Here is a 23453-nt window from a genome sequence, read left to right as displayed (position 1 = left end):
AAAGGAAATATATAACAGACATTGCAATGTATTTTTGCAAAATCTTCCAATGATTCATCTGGCTTCAATTTAAGATCATTGATCCTATTACATAACTCCACCTAACTATACTTCCCAAAAATAAATCAAAACTCATCAATGGATTGCTATAATGAATGAATAGATGTGGGTGGCAATGTTTCACTCCATTATTTGATGCAAACTTCAAAAGTGGCGGTGAAAATTTGCATATAACACTTGCGTGACACATAAAATTGGAGATACAAATTTCAAGAAATTGAATGGCATGTTCAGATGCTAAGATCTCACTCTTTACATCAAAATTTTCTTTTGACAAGAAATTGACTATTTCGATAGGAGTTCCAAAACATACTTTTCCATAAAGACAACTATAAATGGGTATTTGGGAAGGAGTCATTTTAAAATAAAAAAATTAAGAGGTGGGCTCAACATGGTCATCTTATCATCGTCCCTAATTATAGCACCAAAAACTGTTGATGGGGAAAAATGAACTACTAATTGTGAAGGGGATACCCTGGGTATGAAGTCCCAATTAGACCTCAAACCATTTGGGATAGGAGTACCATCTAGTATATGGGCCTCAATTCCACCATTTTTGTTTGTTTTATCTTATATTTTAGGTGAAGAGTTGTTAATATGAGATAAAGTATGAAATATATAAATTATGAATACGAATTAGTTCATAAATGATAAACTTGAAATACAAAGTACAAGAGTATAACAACAAAAAATAAGTCCAAATACATCTCTAGAGAAATTAATTATTTAAAACCATCTAAGACAGACAAGAGTAAGGAGAGCACTATGAACTAACTGTAAAGTAGTTCACAACTAATAATTAGTGTAATGCGTGGAATGAAAGAGAAGAGATCCATTAGAAAGCATGTGGGTCATTAGCCATGCATTAGTTCACAAACATATAAATCATGTCAAATCAATCATGTACACATAATAGAAGTATTGGATATCCATTAAAACAACCATGAAAATGCATCATAATCCCCCAAAAAGTATAGATAATCTCATTAGTAATGTTTAAAATCAAATTACATGTACCATAGGGCCATCAATATCCACCAGTGGAAGGGGAGATGCTCATATCATATATAAAATAAGTCCCAAACCCCACTATAACTCAATCCAAAATTACAAAGAGTAAGAGCACTAATAGTCACTTAAGTGCTAAAAACCTCAAGTTCCAAAATTCCTTTGCTAGATGAATGAGGGTATATTTATACAAATGGGTTGGTGACTCTTCATCTTCTCCATGGCTATTCAACTACCTCATGACCTATTTAACTCCTATAGGATTTTAATATTCTTATTGACTTTTACATTTTTTGGTATTTCTCCATTTTCATAATTATGACAAAATCATATTTACAACATGAGAAAATAGATATCATGAGGTTCCCAAGCATGTTGGATGCAAAAAAAATTTGTGCTTGGAAAAACAAGTATTTTTGTTGGAAATTATGAGATGACAGTTGTCAGTGTTGTTTCTATTGCAAAATCATAGATGCTTGTATGGGTTTTGACTAAGGATTGTTCCACTAACTTGTTGTAATTTATGTCCATTTTCCTATTGCTACACTAGCTTCTCAGTAGAATGATCATTTACCAAGACTAGCACCCCACATTTTGTTGACATGCTAAGATACATAGTAGAGCTCTATGCATTATCCGAAACCATATGGTAAATAGGTTGAGACAATACACAATGAAGTTTATATCGTTATGTAGTTGGGGCTCTAGGTGTAGTAGTTAGACATCATACAACAAATCCATTTAATAAAACATCAAACCAACATGTTAGGTCATGAAAGAGTGTGCAAAAAATGCAGTAAAGCTCAATGGAATGTCTCTTTCATACAAATCTTCCTACCCAAACTTTGTAAACTCGATTTCGTCAGAGATAGGAGGGGGCATAAGAAACCTTGGGTCAAAATGAAAATCCATGTAATGATGTCAAGAGAAAAACATATTAGTTTTGTTGTTTCCAATAAAAATACTTGTTTACAACTTCAACTTGTATCAATAAATGGAGTCATATGCATCCTTCCAGTAGTGGAAAACATTTCCTAGTAGGACTAAGGAATTTTCCCCTTGCAATAACCTACATTTCTAGCATCCTTTTACTGAGTAATAATTCTCCCATGGGCTTTGATATTAGAATATCTACTTTCTTAGGAAACTCAACCTCCTCAATTTCCATTTGATCACTATTATACGCTGACCCAAAATGGATTTCCAGCAATAAGTCTAGGTTCATAATCTACAATTTCTGACAATTTAATGGCACAAACACGTTTTACATGGACCTGTGTTGCAAAAAGTGAAAGAATTTGATTTCCGTCCCCTACATCAACCATAATGATACCATGAAAATCTATATGGTTTTCTAAGATGGCGACATAATATGACCATGTCTGCACATAATCTTCTAACATGTTTTGCTAGTGAAATTTTTTCATGAAAACAAATTCTTGTTTTTTCCTTTTCATCTTCGGCTTGTTCAATGTAGATATATTATCCCTTATTTTCATCTAGATTGTCACATAAGCAAAAAAGATTAGCAAAATACTTGTTAACCAAATATGTGCTCCAATTAAACTTAATAGTAGACTATAAAATTGTTGGAAGCCATTGTAAGGTTAGGGAAGTCCACTATATAATGCAGTCCCCTAATTTCTTGTTTTGCTAGAGTGTTTCTAACCACTACATTGGCACATGAAAATAAGTTTTAAAATTCACAGACCTCAATATTGACCTTGTATATTGGCCTCCACCCAAATCAAAATAGATGTTATTTCCTCTCATGTTTTAATTCTTCCAAAGACTTTATAGCTATTTCAAGACAATCAATGGATTGAACCATTCCAACATAGTTCGAAATGATCTTTTGCAACTTCCTCCTTGTCAATGTTGAAACTCTATGTGCATGTCAGGCTTTTGGTGAAATTGTTATAGAAGCTTGGTCTTTTAATGGGGGTGACTTAGCTCTCAAGTCTACCATTTAAAAATCACACTAGGGTCGTAGCACTATTTTGATGGTTTTACTAACAAAAATTGAATTTTTCAACCACATCATGCACATTTAGGTATCTTCTCTTTTATTTTGACTTGTTATCTGCTTAGCTTGTAACATGTGCACTCCTCTTAGTTTAGAACTCATGATCCCATGGATTAAGTCAATCTTCTAGCCTGAATATCATCCTCATAAATCTACTACAGATCATTTATTGCAACAGATCTTAAATTTGAGATCAACTTTTTGGTGGTGTGACTTGTTGGATCCAAATTAGCTAATAACTAATGTTGGAATGCAATTAGCTTCGATGGGTATCTCTACGGGTTTCCTTTGGAACCAAATAATCAGTTTAAGCAAAATTCACTAGTTGTGATAGGCTGTGACCAACATTCATCAGAGAGATTTTGAAAATAATATGACTACTATGCTCTCTTTGCAAACACAAGTGCTTCAAGTAATAAGTTTCTTGCATGCATATTGGCACCATGAAGTCTTGTACATGCAACTTCACCATCTATATAGATCCATTATATTTGTTTCTCCATGAAGTTTAGCTTGAACTTCACCATGCATATAATGTGTAGCTGACAGTACAGGTATAAGCTTTTTTTGTTTTGTTAAGGCCATACTTTAGACACTCACCAACAATATTTGGGAAATGAGACAATATTTACTTCTTAACCATGTGACTTATATCCAATAGATTCCATCTCTCATTTTGATTCTTTAATAGATCATCAATATTTCATGCCACTACATATCCAAGTGTGGGTTCTCCTCTAGCATCATATTGTGGTATGAACCCTTTCGTAGTTAGTGTCCTAGTCGTATCTATAGGAAGTGGTCGAGCTAAGCCACTTATGTACCTTAACATTATTTTAAAATTCCATCATATCGAACTACATCACAGTGGAGTGGAATCGCCATAAGCCACTGCAAAAGTTTCGATGGATTGAAGGAAATCTTTCTCAAGCCCATATATTAAAGATTAGTTAGGTTGGGTAAGTATGGAATCAATTCCTACAATTTATTATTTCATAGATTTCAGGGTATCCAAGCTATCATTGTTTCTATTTGGTGCAAATGGCTGCCAAGAACGATATCTCTGACAATTTTTTGGTGTTGCTATGCATGATTGAGCAACCTTATTATTTTGCAGATTTGGTAACTGTGGGGAAGACCTCAAGTGAAAAAGAATATTAGACCTTTTTGACATTGCAAAGTTTCATTGATGAAATCCAACCCATATATTTGCAAATGTGATAAGAACAATACCCCATGTTTCATCAACATAACCTCTTGGACAACATGTCAAATCGTAAACTAATTTTGACTTGTGACTGGTTGAGCCTGCATTTTCATCTCGAGATGATGGTCTGCTAAGGTTCTTACTCATCTAGTAATATCAACTTTCCTTTAAGATTAAGACTTTATAATCACAATATTTTTGGTCCAATTGTAACGTCACCCAAACCCTCGACATGTAAATGCATGGATAAGTCAAGGGTGAATGTCTACCATATGTTTTCATTGCCCCCTAAAATGAAGTACCTACATTGAAATGGATTCCAATTATGAATATGAGTTACAAATTTTATATAAGTTCAAGAATGAAAGAACAAAGCATCAAAAGATAATGCACAAATTTTGGACATACAAAAGAACTTGTCATGGCCATGGTTAACTTGTGAACCATATTCAGTGATGATTAGGGCATTTCCAATAGTTTGCAATAGAAATGACCGTGAATACTATGAAAATAAAGGAGGGCCTAGAGATTTTAAATGTATAGAGTAAAATGTTTGGGATTGTTGTAGGGGCTACAACAAAGCCTTCAAGGGGTGTTGAACTACACTAAAATGAGCATAACAGGAAAGATAATCAACCACAACCATGATTACAGAATCATTTCTAGATTTTAATTACTCACACAATGAATTCCATAAGAATTGTTTTCCATATGGCTGTAAGAATGAGAAAAGTTTGATAGTTCACCTAAAGGTTTCATTTTTTCTCCTTTGTGTAATTGGAAAATGTCACACTTTTCCACAAAGATGCATATTCCCTTCTTCATGCCTTCTCATAAAAATAAGCATGTGATGCATTCATATATTTTATCTAAATTAAACTGACCTACGAGTTCAAATAGATCTGATGTAACTTTTAAATGAGGGATACTTTGTGAAAAAAAAAAAGTTCTTTACAGTGAATATATTCATTTTACTGGGTATCCTTGATATGCATGGGGTTCCATTTGAAGTTGTTGGATCAAGATAGCGTTCTTATGGTTTGTTAGCCATTCTTGTCTAACATCATTCAATTAATCTGTTACTATGAATGAAAGTGCAAATAGGGACACTTCCTTCCTACTTTTGAGAGATAGAATCTAATTCCACATTCTCCTTACCTTTATTTTAAATTATTAATAAGTGTATCCAAATGGTTTGGTTACCAAATTTTGTTGTTCATGGGAAGAAATCCTTTACTCCAAGAAGTATGTTAGGCTATGAGGATCGAGCTTAATTTGGAAACATTGCTCGAATTGTTTTGGATGCTAGATATCCATACCATGTAATATAGTCATCTCTCCTTTCCAGCAATGGATTTTGTTGACTAACACTCATAGGGTCATTAGCTAGTAAAATCCAACCATTGTCCATCTTACATAAGGCATCATAGTCCAACGAAAAGGTTTTAATGAAATGAAGAAGAAAAAATATTAGGGTTGTTAAAAATGTGTTCTTGAAATCCCAAAAGGCTTATTTACAATGTCATTTTAATTAAAAGTATCTTTTCAATAAGCTTGAGAGGAAAGCTATAATATTACTATAGTTCCTTAAAAAATTTCCATAATATCTATAACTAGTGACAATAAGAAAACCTATTTTTCAGAGTAGTTTGGTTAAACATGATTACTTATTGGAGAAATTTTAAAATACTTTGGACACTGTGTTTTGATTTTTAATCTCATCAAATTTGAATACTATTCTAGGATAATATTTAGGAATGAGAAAGCCACCAAAAAACTATGTTTTAAATGTAAACATTAATAACCATTACTTATTATGTCGAATAACCAACCTTAATTAATGGATAAATCATTAATGTTGTGCAATATTCCTTCATGAGTTACAATGTGTGAATGAACGGAATGTAGATTTCATCCAGTTTTGCACCATCATCATGAACAATATTATTGGGATATAACTTTATTTATAGAGTTTCGCTTCTTTTCCTTTTGTTGTAATTTCCTTCCTTCACAATGATTTTTGTATCTTCTAAATGTATTACATAGTCGGTGTTATGGGCATGCTCCATGATGGATGATCTTTCAATTTTGCCATGTCTTAAACTTGTGCAATGTTTTGTCAGCCTAACATCCATATATCTGGTTATCTCCCTAACATAAAGTTTTATGCAATAACAAGGAATGGAGTGCACATATTTAAATATTTTAGGACTTGTAAATTTTTTGTAAAATGATCTATTTTACAAATTGTGTTTGGGGGGAGAAAATAAGACCTATGTTTACCTTCTTTATGATTTTAGCCAATTACGTGTTGTCCCATAGATGTATGGTAGATATATCTTGGTACTTCATTTCTCTTTTTGTTATCTTGATGAAGACCCAGTTTTACCTTCCTAATAGACCCTTCTAGCTGCCTCCTTTCATACCCATTCCTCCTAAAAATTTCTAACAAATGTTTTAGCTCATGGTCAATATGATATTCATCCAACGATTTAATGGACTTGGTTACCTGAATATTCATTAGACTAGTTTTTTCATTGTGAGGTAGTGTGAGTTTGTGTGAAGATATCTATCAATATGGGTGATTTTATTGTATAATTGTCGCATCAGAGAACTATCACCATTGTGATCAACAACACGTATAGAAAGGGTATACGATTTTATTATTTAGTTCCATTATGAATTTTATGTTCACATTTTGATTGTTAAGATGATGTAATAATTCTTGTAAATTATGTCTTCCATGGAGCCATATTATATTAGTATCATCTATGAACTAATTCCATAGTTTGGTTTTTAATGGACATGATACCAAGGAACATCTTTCTTACTCCTCCTTGTATAAATTTGTAATAACAAGTGAGAGAGATGACCCAAGATAAATATACTCAATATGATCATACATAGTTCTTTGAAAATTAAAGTTAAATCCAAGCAAATGCTCACTAGATCAATAGTTTCATCATTAGTTATATTTCTAATGATATTAATGGTATCTTATGTCATAATTTCATTGAAGAATGGTACCACATAAAAAATTAGCAAGATGTACTCTTAAAATGTTATATTCTTTATTTCTCCTATATTGTTTGATAAATGAATTAGTTTTTCCAATGAGTATCTTTAGTTTTTTGGCTAATAATTTAGCTAGCTTATATGTTGGAGATCCAATAGTATTTTCTATTGGTTTGAGAGGAATACCTTCCTTATGAATTTTTGCAATCCACATATATGTGTAATTATTAGGTATTTTGGTAACAACTTCTTCTTTATATATTTATCCCACTAAGTGTTCACGATTTCTCAAGTACCATATTTAATGGTTTTATTGTTGAAATGATTTTGTAAGGACTCCATATCTACTACTTTCAAATATATGCTCGATCATTTTACTATTGTAGTATGAGCAGTTCATTAGCATGGTTAGATTTCCCTTGTCATCCTTGATGATTTTAATATTGTGATTTCTTCTTAACATTTTTAGGGAAGCTTCCTCCTCTCTAGTGATGTTTCTTTTTGGATCCTTTGCCTTTGTTATTATCAAAACACAATTTGTTTTACTTCTTCCACATTGTCTCATGTGATATTTTTCATTCTATTTCACTTATTAGGTCTTCCATTGCGATAATTCTTGCAGCTATGGAAAATTTTAAACTGTATTCTAAAGCTCTATGTGAGACATCATCCATTTTTAGATTAGAAAAAATGATAACATTGGAAAGCATGGCATCTTATTCCTCTAATATTCCAAGTTGACTTTATTTAGGTGAATCCATAATCTCCTTCTATTTTTTACATATATATTCTAGCACCATGTCACTAATTTGGGAAATTGAAGCATGCACCATGTCCCATCAGTTAAATTACAACACATTTAATCTACCATCTAGCTTTTATGCATTATTTGATATCAACTTGAGATCAAGTTTAGTTCTTTTAATTTCATATCTAATTCATGACATTACAATTTCAATGAACATATGTCTATTTTCATCATTATTTAAATGGTGTTTTACCTTAGTCAAGCATGGAATTACCCTCAAATCATGGAAATACAATTTAAGCTTTTCCATAGCTCCAACAAGGATTCTAGAGGAAGACCAAATATGTGAGATAGGATGAGTTGTCATAATTCACATGTTAGAAACTTCAAAAGGAATAAAAGAAGAATGTGTAATGCTAATAAGGAAGGAAAATACTCTAAAAAGAAACATCACTAGCAACGAATAAGTTTCGTTAAAAAGCTAAAAAGGAATTTGGCATCAATTTTTTCAAGGCTCACAATGGAAATGTGCCAATACTAATGAACACCTAAGAATACAATAGTAAATTGATTGAGCGTGTAATTAAAAGTGGTAGCTATAGAGTCCTCATGAATGATCCAAGTGCTAAAACCATTGGAAAGGTTACTCAGACAATCATGAACACACCATGAGATGACTCTGTAAAGAATAAGTTATTACCAAAAGACTCAATAATCCCATGGTTATATGGATTGCGTAAAATTCATAAGGAAGGTACTATTGGATCTCCAACATATTAATTAACCAAATTATTAGGTAGAAAACTAACATAGTCATTGGAAAAATTGATTCATATGTTAAAGACTAGACAAGTTGGATAATAGAAATAAAGGATATAATTCTTGATGAGGAGGACATATTGATCAGTTTTGATGGGGTATCATTGTTCACTAATATTCCAACACAAGATGCCACTAATATCATAAGAAATACAATTAATGATGAAACTACTAATCCAGTGAGTGTTTTATTAAATTCTACTTATTTCATTTTTTAGAGAACTATTTACAATCAGTCTCATGGTATTGCTATGGAGTCGCCTCTCTCACCTATTATTGCCAATTTATAAATGGATGAGTTTCAAACATGTTCCCTTGTATCCTCTTGACTAAAACATAATCTCTAGAAATGATCCATAGGAAATACTAATATAATATGCCCTCAATAAAGAAGAAATGTAGAGGAATTATGTAGCCATATTAATGAACAAAATGCAAACAAAACATTCACACTGAATAGAGAATGAAAATAGTATACACTTTCTAGAAATGTTGTTTGGAAAAAGTATGATGGTTCTATAATGTAACAAGTGTAGAAAAAAGATAGCCATACTGATAAGTATCTTCATGTAAACTCATGCCACCCCCTAGTGAAAAAACGTGGTGTAATCAATACTTTGGTAAGTAAGGCCATTAGAATCTTAGATGAATATAAGATTAACATTGAATAAAAAATATATTGGAATTTGTTATTAGGAATGGCTATAAAAGGAAGAAACTAGAAAGGGTTATTAGAAAAGCAAGAAGGGGTCCTCTTTTAAGATAACAAGAAGAGGGAATAAGTTACTGGACCTATCTACCATACATCTAGGGAAAAATAGACAAACATGTTAAAATTCCAAGGAAGGCAAACATAAGTATTTCTTTCTTCCCTTGAAATATAATTGGGGGTATAGTTGATTCTACAAAAGGTTTTCCAAATCCAAAACTATTTAAAGGTGTGTATTATATTCTATGTTCTTGTAGAAAACCTTACATTGGCGAGATAAGCAGATCCATGCATGCTAGGTTGAAAGAGAATTACATAGATTTAAGACATGATAGAATAAATATATTGGCAATCATAGATCATGTTCATAACACCAATCATCCCATAAATTTAGAAGATGGAAAATTGTGGTGAAGGAATAAAGCTACACCAAATGGAAGAGACAAGAAACTCTAGAATTAAGATACACCCCAATAAATCAATTGTTGTGATGGTGCAAAGTTCGGTAGGTATACATTCCCTTGGTTCACACTCTAAAAAAGTCATAAAGGAATATTATCCAATGTTAATGGTACATTCATTAAATAAGGTCAACTAGTGTGCTTGGCAAGTGATGACTATTAATATTATATTAAAAGACATTTTTTTAGTGGGTTTCTCAGTCTTGAAGATAATTTTAGAATAGGTTGAAATCATATTGACGTTAAGAACCAAAATTTACTTCATAGAATACTTTACAAAGTTTAGGAGCTTTAATGCAAGGTTGATCCTTCATCACTTCAATTTTTTTGGATCCACACATACACAACCATAGATAACAATATTCCCCAAATATCACAATTTAGAGAAATCAAAGGGGCATTTGGACCTCTTAAGAAAGAGTTTATGCTCAAACAATAGTTGTAAGACTTTATCATAGGGGATTCACCCTGCTGGCCAATATTTTACCACATTCATTCATAAAGGGGGTTTTAAAATTGTGAAAATAGAGTCAATATTATTTAGATATTTCCGGGGGGGAGGTGAAGGTGGGGAGGTTGGTGTGGGGAAGTTTATAGGAATTAGGGGTATTAAAAACAGTATTCAGTAAAAATAGGGGATATATATTAAAAATAGGGTTTATTTTACTAGAAATATGTACTAGGAGGGGGGTTCAATAAGATAATTTTGGGATATTTTTCTCAATACTTGGTGAGAATAGAGATATTCTTTAATATCCCATGAACACAAGCACTATGGCACATGTTGATTATGCGGAGACACTTTGGAATTGATCCATAAGGGTAACATATAGATCAAGATGTCATAAGAAAATATAAGGACAACATGATGTGGAAATGGTTTAGATATTTAATTCATGAGGTTTCGGAAGTTGGAAGGTGCATTAGAAAGGGAAATGGTCATCAACAAGGACATATAATGGAACTCATGAACGTGAAAACAATTTTAGTAATATCTCATTTTTCCAAATGAATTAAGTGATAGGTTGATCAAAGATCAGGTTTGGTGAAGAATTGAGCACCTGTGAGTTCATCCAAAGGGTCATCAATGACTAGAATTGGAAATTTATCCTTGATGTCAAATTATTAAGATCTCAGAAGTAACGAAACATGCAACATGTGCCTTATTTTGTTTTATGAAAATAAAAACTAGTGACGAATAAGGAATAGTACTAAGGAAAATGACACAATTGAAAGCAACTCCTAGACCGTCATTACTATTTCATTCTTTTGAGAAAATGGATGGTCATATAGGCATGCATTATGTAAGAGGCTCTTGGGAGGAGTATGCTATAATGATTATGATCACCTTGTGAGGGTGCTATACCTTAGGGATATTCAAGAAGAATTAGTTTTTGGAAAATACTAATTGCATGCCAAAATGATTAGGGTTCAGAAGCCATCTCAAAGGGTTGAATGGCATGAAAATGAGCCATAATGTTTCAATATGACTTTTTAAGAGGTTTCTTCATATGGTATGAAATGATGTTGTTAGGAGAGTCGATTGTAATTCCTTTAAAATTGTAGTTATGTCCCTCCCATTATAAATTCATGTATAACACATAGAAATTCATAGTGATGGGGTCTGATGTCTATAAATATTTAATGCAGAAGACAATGTCATAGCCACCCATTTCAATAACAAACTTGTAGGTTTCGGGTAATAGTCACCCATTTGAAGTCTCACATTTGCACCGCATTTCAGTGAAGTCCCATTACCAATCATGATTTGAAATTTATCCACAACATGAATGTAACAATGGGTTTCTTGGGCTACATAATGATGAATGAATTTACGACTATTACCACTATTAAGTAAGACAAGGACTTTGTGATGTTTGATGTAGCTAATAAATTTAAGGGTCTGGGAACATAAATACTAGTGGAGGCATGTACGAAGATTTATGGTTTTAGACCATATGGATCATATGAGGGAATTCCTTCAAGAGATGGGTACATGCCCTATCGAGATATAACTTCATCGTCATCATAGAAAATGTCCTCTAAAATGGCCATAAATAGTTTTTTCTGCTTACGTTTTTACCCAATCAAATATTTCTCATAATAGTTGTAGAAAATACCTTTTATTTGGCACTTTTCATGTTTGGCTCAAGTTAGCTTGTGGATATTGAGAGGTGGAGAGGATAGAGATGGATTGGAGGTGGGAAAATAGTGGAAACATGGATGAAGAATAAAAAAGGTCTTTTTAATTTGAACATTCACACCCTTTTAGAATTCTAGGATTTTTGAGAGGCTTCCAACTAGGTAGTAGGATGACCATTTAAGAATTGTGCATATTTCTTATTTCAGACCATTGATAGAGGCATTCCTTGAAAATTTTATTAAACATGACTTTATCGTAGATGGTGAGTTGCTCAAAAGTAGACATGAAATCTTTTATTGTACTAGGTTATATAATCATGGTCAATCATCCCAAGTAATGAACGTCCTTTTCAAAATGTTAGTAGCTCTAAGATAAATTGTGTCCAAGCATTGTAACCCCTATTGGATTTCTTGTGCTATTTCCATTATTTCCAATGATGAAGATTCATGTATAAGACACCCTTGTGAAGTTTCATCCTATCATTTATGATTCCATGTAGGAAAATTAATGTTCTATCTAAGAAACCCATTTTATGGGTTCAGAACCATAAAATTTGTTGAGATTATCTTTGGGTAGTTTGTGACACATATGATTCATTGTATCATGAACAAGTGGGGTGGAGTGATGTTTAGTGGGATTGGATGATTCATCCCCTTCATTTTGACGTGGCTAGTCCAACTATTAATTGCCTAAAGATTGTGAGGTGAGGGTCTATTCTGCAGCACCATGACCTTCGACTCCTAGCTAGGAGGTAACTCAAGGTTAGCCAACTTATCATGGATGGCATCAAGATTTTGTTGACCATAGGAGTGGATATAGTCTATCTCATGTTGCAACTCCTCACATAAAATTTCCAAAAAAGAGACTTTGGTGGAAAACTCTATGCCTTGAGCAATAGCCATGTAGATGTGGGTCCATAGAAAAGGTTACTAGAAAGTACCAATGTGATCAACACTATATCTTGGGTTTGTTGAGATAGATACCTAATAGTTGGTTGGGTGGTTCCACCAAAAATACTTACTAGAGAGTGATACTATGATGATCAACTTGATGCAAAGATTTTGTTGAGAACAATCAAAATAAGGGTGTAGGTAGGACCTGTACTTTCTATTCTTTTTTTGGCTACTCCTAGTGGACCACCTAAATATTACTACCCACCTAGATTCCCAATTATCAATATTGCAATTTATGTATAAATTTTGTGGGGTAACAACAAAAAATAAGGTTTCTATGTTTTTGAAAACAAAGAAGTATTAAATGCTTTAACTCTATGAATTAAAAGGTTGATAAATACTTGAAAACACACATCCAACTTAAATATAATTATATTCTATAAAATCAAAGAATTATATTCTATAAAATCATATCCTTCTTTGTAAACATGAACCTATTTCATTGATTAGGTTTTCCATAATAAAAGGGTAAACCATTCATAATAACAACGATAGTTTACCCAACAGTTTGCAATAACACAATGAATGCTATTATAACACTGTAGATTCAGAAATAAATCTTATCTCCACGTACCTATTGAAAGTTACATTCGAGATCTAGATATTGGTAAGTGATACGCTTCCAACAATGAATAAGTTAATGAGTGGTCCACTTCCAACCCGAACACAGAGCAAGAACACCAAATTCCATCACCCACTTGATCAGACTTCGAACAACTCGGAAGAAGTAAGCAATAATGTAGGTAACGAAATATGATATTTTGTCATCTTCCTCCACATCGTTAATTGAATAATTGAGTAGGACACTAAATTTCCACAGTGAAGTCATTTCACTATTGATTTAGTCATCAGTTTCGTACTTCACCGATTTTGCCAGTCAGTCTTGGATATGATGGGAGTTCGATAAGCACAACTTTTTGTGGGGATGCCTCTCAAATCGTATATATTTAAATCGAGTTGTAAAGACATTGGAAATAAGAAATTTAAGTGGCCAAGTAGGCTGAGTTGCCGTCGTGAGAATGGTTGGATGGTGTATACGGCCGTCGCGTGAGGCTTATATATTTAAGTTATTTTTATTTTGATGGTCAATGTTAGGAATATTTTAAGATTTGATAAATATGAACGAATTTAAATAATTAAGTAATTGATTTACTATTCAAAATATTTTCGAAATCTAGTCTAATCAAAAATAAAATATACAACTAAGTCAATGTAAAAGTAGTACGTTGTCAGGCCACCATTGGAAACATTGTTGACTGCAATGCATGTTTGTCGAAGGAGCTACTCTTCATTTTATTCTTCATGGTATCGAAGAATAAAATGTTTTCTATCGAGAAAATGTTATATTTCATTTTTATTTTTTTTAATAATAAATTAATTTTTTATGAATAAAAGCTGGATTAAAAAAAAATCTTTCATATTAAAATATTTCACATATTTATTACAAGGAACTATGATAATGCACAAATGACTTATTAAATCTTGAATTTTGACTTGAAATTGCATGAAACATTTATAATAAATCTCTTGAACCCTAAAATTAAATGTGATTTTCTAAAACATGCCATAACATTTCTACATATGAGATATGACTAATAAAATCTTATAAGACATCTGAAATAAACAACATAATAAAACAATTGAAAGTTATCAATAAGAACTGAAAAATAGATTTAATAGGCTTATGCTATTATTTACATAATCTAATATATACTATATGATTTAAAGATAAAATATATATTTGACCATATATATTTTAGCGTTGCTTTGGATCATGGGATATACACTAATATTAACAAGATTGAATGCATAGTATATGAAACTTTAAAAAATTAAAATACTAAACTTATAAAAAATGGGCAATGTGGATCTCTTAACATCATATTATAGGATTTTGTTATGGTTTCCTCCTTCATTATTACATTCTTAGAGAAAAGATATACCCATTAAATGTGGTAAAAGCATATTTTGATCAAAATATTCCTTCTATTTATCACCAAAGTTTAAGAAAATCAATATAAATATATATTATTGTACATATATATGAAAAAACACGCACACACACAACATATATATATAATACAACAACAACAAAATCAATGTGTATTAAAAAAGCATTGAATAAAATCATAGTAAACTCTCTAATAGGGCTACATATTGTATCTAACTAAAAATTTCCTTGAAAATTGTCAAATAACTTTCACCTTGGTATATTATTTAAAGGTCAATCCCTTCTATTTAACTTGTAGACATATCAACTAAAAATTAAATATATCACAATTTGTCAAGGTTTCAACAAAAACTATTGACATATAAATTTATTTTGCATTTCCTTCTCATTTCTATAAAGTAAAGTTTCCATTTTGTGTATGCAAATACTTTGCAAAAAACTTGGATCACTCCTTAGATTTCAGTATACAGGTCTATGTCTCTTTAATTTAAATATCACTTCCAAAATAAATGATTGGATGTTTCACCACCTTGTTCCTACATGGATAAAGACAAAAATCCTTCAAAGTCTTTGGAGAGGTTGACAGGAAGGAAATCCTTTTCTAGGGAATAAGGTTGAAAAATTACAAAGGCTCATGTCATATAACCCTCTAACTGATGCATAAAGATACTCAAGGAAGGGATAGTTTTAAATGGGAAGACTAAGGAAGTCTATTCACATACTTTAATAAATTTGGATCATTTGGTTGACTGAGACATCCTCCTCCCACTACAAAAATAATATTGAGTATTCCTATATACCCAAAGATCATGGACCGTGACTTCATGAACATAATATCTCTCATTGAAGTGAACTAAGAAGAAACTAACATTTGGTTAAGTTCATGATGTAGATTTTATACCACCCATGGGGTTCCTAAAACTCTTTAATCTAATTCCTAATTATAGATTTGAAAGGAACCCCGCCCACAAAATATATTAGTATGATTTATTCTTTAAATAAAAACTCACACATTTTCATATTTAAAAGTGATAATATACATGAGAGCTTCCTTAGAGTTACAGTTACCTTGCAATAAACTTGAACGATGAAGTTCCTTAACATCATTGCCATCAATCATACCCTCATAATAAACACATCAATTAATTTAGTATCCAACAACAGGTATTCTATTTAAAGCTCCTTAATCCATCTGAAAAAGGTATTCAATGGGTTGTGACCTGAAATAAGATCAAACAACAATTAAACTATTTAAGGCTCCTTGAAGCTTTTGCAAAAAGGTCCTCAATGAGTTGAGATATGGAATAAATGAAATAGTATCAAGTAAAAGGTAGACTATTTAAGATTCTATAAGGCCTTGGACAAAAGGTACTAAATGGGTTAAGACATGGACTACATGCTATAAAACTTTAAAAGCAAGAAAATAAATCTTATGCAAATACATATACACATCAACTAAAACCCTTCAAAACATATTATATTATTCATAATTTATCATTCTCGTAAATTTTTAATCTTTTTGTTTAACTTATACTCCTCAAATGTATTATATAATATTATAATAATGTTATATTTTTATTATATGGTAAATTATAACATCATATAAGTCTGCACAAATAACCTCAAAATGGGCTATTGGACACAATTATTTTAAAAGTTATATATCAAATAGAGGGACTATTTTGTCACCCTAACGGGATGCACAATTCCCATTATTTGGTTAAGAGATAATAAATTGGAAAAGGCAATTGAGAGCAACAAATATACCTCTAGTTTGATCCATTTATTGAATTCCACACTTAAGATGTTATCTAAAAAGTTGCATATATCTTGTATGTCTAAAATGTTTAATTGATATATAAAAAATGAATTGCTATGAATGTTTTCATGGTGGATGAGGTCTCATTAGAATTTTTATGAAAAAATATCCATGGGAATTCCATATCCAAACAAGAAAGTAATGGGATTGTTCTCTCGAATATGGAATGGGGATAGCTAAGCAACTCAAGGAGGTCTTCTCAAATATTACTCCTAGTGGACCACCTAAATATTACTACCTACTTAGAATTCCTAAATTATCAATATTTCAATTTATGTATGAATTTTGTAGACTAAGAATAGCAGCTGAGGCTTATAAGTTTTTGAGAATAAAAAAATATTAAGTGCTAAAACTCTATGAATTACAAACATAAAATTATTTTATTGATTAGATTTTCCATATAAAAAATAAGCCATTCATAATAACTATAATAATGATAATTTACAATAACACAATAAATGTTGTTACAATATGAATGTTGTTACAATATTTGTAGATTCAGAAATGAATCTTATCTCTACATACCTATTGAAAATTACATTCGAGATCTAGATATTGGTGGGTGATACACTTCCAACAATAAAGAAGAATTTAATGAGTTGTCCACTTCCAATGATGAAGAATTTAGTGAGTTGTCAACTTCCAACACTAGCACAGAGCAAGAACACCAAATGGCAACACCAAATTCCATCACCCACTTGATCAGACTTTGAACAACTCGGAAGAAGTAAGCAATAATGTAGGTAACGAAATATGATATTTTGTCATCTTCCTCCCCATCGTTAATTGAATAATTGACTAGGGCAGCAAATTTCCACATTGAGAAGTCATTTCACTTTCGATTTATTCATCAGTTTCTTCACCGATTTTGCCAGTTAGATTTGGATGTGATGGGAATTGGATAAGCACAACATTTTGTGGGGAATTTGATAAGCACAACATTTTCTGGGGATTGCCAAATCGTATATATTTAACCAAAGTGGGTATGACATTGGAAATAAAACATTTAAATGGCCAAGTAGGCTGACTTGCCGTCGTGACAATGGTTGGCTGGTGTACACGGCCACTGTGTGAGGATGATTGGATAGTGTATTTAGTTATTTTTATTTTGATTGAAGATTTTAAAAATATTTCGAAATTTGATGAATATGAATGAATTTAAATAATTAAGTAATTGGTTTAGTATTCAGAATATTTTCGAAATCTAGTGTGATGAAAAATAAAATATACAACTAAGTCAATGTAAAAGAAGTACGTTGTCAGGTTACCATTCGAAACATTGTTGATTGCAATGCATGGTTGTGGAAGGAGCTACTCTTCATTTTATTCTTAAGCTTAAATTTCGTCGTTCCGAGAGAGTCTTCAAGGTATGATTGACATCTCAATTTTATGCTGACATCTCAATATCCATGTCAAGGGATCGACTGTTACTTTTGATTCTTCTCGTTGTACATTACGTGACAGTCTCTTGCATGATGCACATTACACTAAGAGTTTCAAATATCTGAAATTGGAATGAAAATTGGTATACTTCAGATTATTTTTACTTTGATATCAAAGACAATTTTACTTTGACTATCCAAACTACTTGTATGGTTTTCTGCTTTTCTTTCTTCAATCAAATTATTAATATAACGCTGGATGCAGAGGTCAGTCAAAGCACCATTAATGGACACTGTTGGTGCAGAAACAGAATGTAGAGACATGGATTATGTTAAGCATGAAGTAATCATTGATGACAGATAAAACCCGTTAAATTTCAATAAGAAATTTCTGATATGAATAGGAATATGGAAAATAAAAATATTGTATTTTTTTCCCAAAAACATAATGGTAAAGGAATAAAAAACATAATGGAGATGATGGAAATCCGTCAATCGTACAGTATTGTTTGCGTGGGAAGACATTTACACTCTATTGTGACATTTACCCTAATATTCATGAATAAATTTTAATTATAAATATATTTTATGTCTTTTCAAATACTTAGTAGAAGAAAAGACAAAGAATGAGACCGAACCGGGGGGAATTTATATTTTAATTATAAATATATTATCTCACTTAGGATTAGAATCTGGATTCTTCTTTACTGGTCATAATTTTATTTTTGAAGTGTTGCTTATTTATGCTTTTTATAAAAAAAACGTTAGGTTTGAATTTTTTCTTTTTAATTCTTATAATAAATTAATTCTTTATTCATACAGATTTTATTAAAAATTTAATTTTCAATACAATAGTTATGTTAACAAAATTATATATTTATTATAAGGAACTATAATACAAATAATTTATTAAATCGAGAATCTTGACTTGAAATTATATGGAACACTCACAATAAAATATTTTGAACTCTAAAATCAAATGTGGTTTGCTAAGACAGGCCATAACATTTATGTATATGAGATATGACTCAAAAGATCTTATAAGACATATAAAATGACCAACTTAATAAAACTATTGAATGTTATCAATAAGAACTCAAAAGTAGATTAATTAATATGACTTAAGCTATGATTTACATAATCTTATATATACTATATGATTTAAAGGTAAAGTATATATTTGACCATATATATTTTACCATTGCTTTGGATCATGGTATATACACTAATATTAACAAGATTGCATGCATATTATATGAAACTTTTAAAAATTAAAAGACGCAACTTATAACAAATGGACAATGTGGATCTCTTAACATCATATTATAGGATTATGTTATGGTTTCCTTCTTTATTATTATATTCTGAGAGAGAAAACACACTTATAAGCATTAAATGTGGTAAAAGCATGCTTTCATCAAAACCTTCCTTCTATTTATCACCAAAGTTTAGCAAAATCAATATATATATATATTATTGTACATATATATAAAAAACTAATATGTGTGTGTGTGTGTGTGTGTTTATTTAAAAAACATTGAATAAAATCATAATGAATTCACTTTAATAGGACTCCATATTGTATCTCACTAAAAAATTCCTTGAAAATTGACAAATAATTTTCACCTTGGTGTATTATTTAAAAGGGGACTCCCTTCTATGTAACTTTTAGACATATCAACTAAAAGTTAAATATATTTAAATTATAATACTTCAACAACTACAATTGTCGAGGTTTCAACAAAAAATATTGAGATGTAAATTGATTTTTCATTTCCTTCTAGTTTCTATAAATGAAAGATTGCATTTTGTGTATGGAAATACTTTCCAAAAATATTGGATCTCACCTTAGATTTCACTATACCAATCTATGTCTCTTTTATTTAAATATCACTTCCAAAATAAATTTATTTCTCTCTTTTCTTTAAATACCATTTCCAAATTAAATTTTCTCAATAGAAACATATGTTTGATAGGTTAATGTGTACGATTAGATGTTTCACCACCTTGCACCACCTTGTTCCTACATGGATAAAGAAAAAACCGTTCCAAGTCTTTAGAGAAGTTGACAAGAAGGAAATCCTTTTCTAGGGACTAAGGTTGAAAAACTATAGAGGACCATGGCATATCAACCCTCTAACTCATGCATAAATGTAGTTAAGGAAGGGTTAGTTTTACATGGGAAGACCAGGGAACTCTATTTGCATAAGATAATACATTTGGGTCATTTGGTTTACCAAGACATACTCCTTCGACTACAAAAACAATATTGAGCATTCCAATATACCCAAAGATCATGGACAATGACTTCATGAACATAATATCTCTCATTGGAGTGAACTAAGAAGCTAACCTTTGGTTAAGTTCATGAAGTTGATTTTGTACCACCCACGATGTTCCTAAAACTCTTTAATCTAATTACTAATTATAAAATTGAACAGAACCCTACCCACAATATATCTTAGTATGAATTATTCTTTAAATAAAAACTCACATATTTTCATATTTAAAGGTGATAATATACATGTGAGTTTCCTTAGGGTGGAAATTACCTTGCAATAAACTTCAACAATGAAGTTCCTTAACATCATTGCTAATTTGCTATAAATCATACCCTCATAATAAACACATCAATTAATTTAGTATCCAACAATGGGTATCCTATTTAAGGCTCCTTAAAGCCATTTGCGAAAGGTATTCAAGGGGTTGTGACATGGAATAAAATCAAATGAAAATTAAATCATATAAGGCTCTTGGAATCCTCATGCAAAAAGGTCCTCAATCAGTTGAGACGTGGAATAAATGAAATAGTATCAAGAAAAAGCTAGACTATTTAAGGTTCCATGAGACCTTGGACAAAAGGTACTCAATGGGTTAAGACATGGCGAAATTCTATAGAGGAATAAAAATAAACCTTATGAAAATATATACACACATCAATACAAACCCTCAACAACATATTATATTATTTATAGTTTATTATTCTCACAAAATTTTAATCCTTTAGTTTAATGTATCCCCTTTAAATGTATTATATAATATTATACTATAATATTATATTGTTATTATATGATAACGTACTACATCATATAAGTGGGAACAAATAACCTCAAGATGGGCCATTGAACACACTTCTTTTAAAAGTTATATATCAAATAGAGTGACAATTTGGTCACCATAAGGGGATGTGTTGGGATGGGGTCCATGTGCTCAATTATTTTAATAATTTTTGTTAAAGAATGTAAAGTCTCCACAAAATGTGGAAGCGGAGCGCGAAGATAAGTAAGAGTCAAAGGGGAATTAGTCCCTTGTATGGGTAGGAAATAGGATGTTTTTGAGATTCTCCCATGGTCCGTGGGCCATGGTATTATAATGAAAATGCTATATATAGTTCAGTTATATCGAGTCTAAGAAAGTAACTTGAAGTGAAGAACCATTGTAAGGGCAAGGTGCTAAGGCAAGAAAAGTTTGTTTCTTGTACTTAGGTGAAAGGGCAAGGCTCCTGCAGCTGAGTGCGCGGAGACTTTGGTAAGTCTACAACTGAGTGTGCAGGCCCCTTAAGCTAAGTGCGTAGGGTTAAAGAGTTGGTATCTGAATTCTTATACTTAATAAAGACTATTTTCAGATGAAATTGATGCATCTGTGTTGTTATTTGCTTCTGTTTAAGTTTATGTATCTTCGCTCCATGATCTATTTTATTTGAATTAATGATTATTTACTCCGCGAAATTGGTAGATTTGTAATCTTTATGCATGATAAGTATAATTAACCACCTTCGTAGAGATCTGAAAGTCATTTAGATAAAGTTGTAGTAGTTGTCTATTGGAAGTGTTAGATCTGCGTGAAGGCAGATCTCAGCCGCAAGGGTATCAAGAAACCATCACACAGACCTCTGAATGCAGAAATTTGGTTCTAGCATCCCCAACACTACTTTGGGTGAGACTAAAACCTGTGATATGTGGATTGTTTCTCAAAGGGCCAATTGTTTAGGGTTTTGTTGGTTGGCACAGTTAAAGTTGAACCTGGGTCAGACCCCATTAAGCCAGCAAATGGTTCCATTGTTAGGACTGGGATCAATCGGAGGAATGTGTGATGTCGAATAAGTGGTTTCTTACTAAGAAAGAAATTGAGAAATGGCTTGATCGGAAGGAACACATGTTCGCAGATCGGGAGAACAGAAATCCATGGTTGTCCAAAGAACAGTGGTTGAATAGATACCTATACTCAAACGAAATCGAAAACCTCTTATGTTTCTTCCCTTGCAAATTGCACGAGTGGTTGTCTAGATTGGTGGAACATTTGGGTACGTGGAGGCTGGACGGTCCTATTGTGTGGACGCCAAAGCTGGTGAGGTGCTTCTAAGCTTTAGACAAAAACATCACACGAGTTGTTGATCACTGGATTGAAGTATCATAGGAGGACTTTTCACTGAGGTTGTGATTGATTTGACCATCAGTTATAGTGAAGCAGAGCATAGGCTCTTCAAGCGACCATGAGGTAAGTATTTAAAATCTTTGAAGACTTGGATTTTGTTTTGTGAAAAACAGGTTATGCCATTACATTGATGTTTGGGACTATGCGAAGCGGAAAATCCTTCAGAGGGAACATAGAATCGAGCTCTAAATATAGTCCGCTATTGGGATCCTCTTCAAGTGACATTGAAGGAACTATTAGGAATACACGATGAAGTGCACTACAATTGGCAAGTCAGGGTATCCCACGGTTACCTCATCCATCCACTCCACCTCCACCTCCACCTCCTTCGCATACACCTACACCTTCACCTCCACCTCCACCTCCACCTCCACCTCCACGATTCAACATGGAAAATGCAATGAAGATGTTGATCTTCAAAGGGGAAGGGAGGGAAGACCCCAAACAATTCTAGTTTGTTGCAAATTTTGTGTGGATAGTGCAACATATCACCCATGACAATCTAAAGAAAGCACATTTGGTCACAACACTGCAGGATAGGGAACAGACTTGGTATATCAAGTATTGTCAAGGCAGACTTGGCACGACATTGGCACAAACTCAGTGAGCATTGAAAAATGAGTTTAAGAAGCCTAAGTCTCAGTTGCAATCTATTACAAAGTTTAAGGAAATATAACAAATGGTAAATGAATCCTCATGGGATTTCGATCTAAGGCTA

At 32.0% G+C, this 23453-nt stretch overlaps 1 pseudogene; it reads right to left on the bottom strand.

Annotated features, from left to right (window-relative positions):
- Positions 1–1693: 1693 nt before the first annotated feature.
- Positions 1694–23453, bottom strand: part of LOC149179051 (putative histone-arginine methyltransferase 1.3 pseudogene) — a 46505-nt pseudogene continuing 24745 nt past the window's right edge.

This window comes from Pinus tabuliformis, chromosome 4_1 (assembly GCF_031772625.1).
Source record: "Pinus tabuliformis cultivar Carrire ecotype Pingquan chromosome 4_1, CPIR1, whole genome shotgun sequence".
Lineage (NCBI taxonomy): Eukaryota > Viridiplantae > Streptophyta > Pinopsida > Pinales > Pinaceae > Pinus > Pinus tabuliformis.
Note: the sequence above shows the minus strand (reverse complement) of the source record. Positions and strands in the feature narration are given on the sequence as shown.